We start from the raw sequence: 2,034 nt of genomic DNA on the forward strand, positions 1-2,034 counted from the left end.
GCCAGAGCATTTCACTGAGCTCTGCAGGTCCAACCCAAACGAGATCAGTGGGAAAGGGAGAGCCCACATGGGAGGTCACCACCTCTGCTGGCTTTGCCTCCAGAGGGACAGCTCCTCTCAGGTGTCCCTGCAAGCTTTAAAGGCAGCGGCTGCTGCTTTATAAGCAGATCCTGCCCAAGGCAGTCCGGGTCCCATCCTGCAGCAATTGCTCTCTCTGGAAGCATTTCAGCCTGGCTCTTGTTCTGGACTTAGCCACAGCAAAAATATTGAGCTTGGCCTTTAGGTTGGGTAGTGCAGTGCTGGCCCCTCCCAGAGCTGCACCCCCAGCTGCCTCTGCGCCTTCCCTTGCAAAAGGCCTCCAGCTCTTACCAAAAAAAATAAAGTACCCCTGGGCAGGAGCTTGTCTCCATCAGTTCCCTCCCTGCTTTCAAACCCCAGGTCATGAATAGGAAGGCTGGTTAAAATTTGGAGGAAGGATCAGTTTTTTCCTGTTGCTCACCTCAACACCAAATCCAATGCCTCTGTGCAAGTTTGATGTGCCAGCTCCCCTCCTGAGAGTTTAATTGACCAGCATAACTGTGGCTTCATTTTCCGCTGGAGTTTCTCCTTAAGGGGCAGATGATGATCACAGACTTGGAGGGTATCTCTCATTCCCCATAAAACTGTGCAAAACAGCTATAAACAGCCAGCCCGGGAGTTTTCCTCCCAGAGATGCTCTGCAGCTCCCCAGATCTCTCTTGCTCTGAAGCCCTTTCACCCTTGGGAGTGTTTTGGCTGGAGGAGGCAGCAGATAAAATCCTGAAGCCAGCAGCAATGCTGTGGATGTGTCAGGAGAGATTGGGCTCTCTCGGTGCAGATGCCAATGGAGTGAGATCAGCCGCTGGCAGAAGCTGGGGGGAACGTGTTCAGGAGTCAGGGCGTAAGCTCTGCCGCTGCCTGATTTTCTGTGGCATCTCTTTATTTGTACTTGAAATACTTTTTGCCCTGTTTGTTTGTGGTCCTTTGTGCTTGCTGCTGGAGAACAATGAAATTGTGGTGTGTTTCTGCAGCAGTGGCTACAGGTGGAGTTTGTGGCCGTGTAAGTATAAAGTACTACCCTTAAAAATCATTTCATCACTTTTCCCCCATGAAAAATGATCTGTCTCTATCAACCTCCAAATAAGCAGAAATAAAAAACCCCAATTCCTTGCAAATGCAGTTCAGCACTATCAGACGTGACACAGAGATCCCAGTGGGCCTGGTTTTGTCTGTGTTTGTGCCTGTTTTACTGAAGGGGTTGCCTTAAGAACAAAGTTTGTTCAACTCCTGAGTTACATCATGACAACCAGAATTTGAGCTGTCCCCATGGTGATGGATTTATTCCAGGCTAGAGGAATTCTCATCACCTCCAACCTTCCTGACTTGCAACCAAGATCCTGGCCATTTCCAAGCCTTATTTTCTGTTCTTCTTGGAGGCAGGAGATACTGCTTGGGGCCGTTTTGTGTTCCTGTTCTGCTCTTCACCATGAGACAGAGTGGTTTCCAGCTAGTGTTCTTTATAGTCTGGAAAAACATTATAAACTTTTAAGCAGACTCATAAATGTCAACTTTGTGGCATCATGTGTTGTGGTTGGCTACACAGTCACCTCTTCCTCATAAGTCCTTGAAACTATAAATAGAGGGGAGAGTGGGGAATGGTCAATTTGAGCATTGAGAAAAGGCTGAAGCAAAGCTGTGACCTTCAGAGATCTCGCCCAAAGGCAAGGATGGATAAGGGCTGACTTCTTACCAAGTGATTTCTTCTTGATGGAAAGAACCGGCAAGGCAGGATCGTCTTTGCCTTTGCATCAGGACTGTGGTCTGTCTTATGTCTGAGGAACAAAGGCGTGATTTGGGGGCAGCAGTAATTGCATTTGGGGAGTGAGTTCCTGTTCAGATTTAACACTGTGACATTATGATTCTTATGACACACATTAATGAAGTAAAAATAACATCTTTTAGCCTGCTGTGGCCTGGCCAAGGAGTCAGAGATATGTTGTGCTCTAAGGAAGAGCG

The sequence above is a fragment of the Buceros rhinoceros genome, unplaced genomic scaffold, assembly GCF_000710305.1.
Source record: "Buceros rhinoceros silvestris isolate BGI_N320 unplaced genomic scaffold, ASM71030v1 scaffold14411, whole genome shotgun sequence".
Classification (NCBI taxonomy): domain Eukaryota; kingdom Metazoa; phylum Chordata; class Aves; order Bucerotiformes; family Bucerotidae; genus Buceros; species Buceros rhinoceros.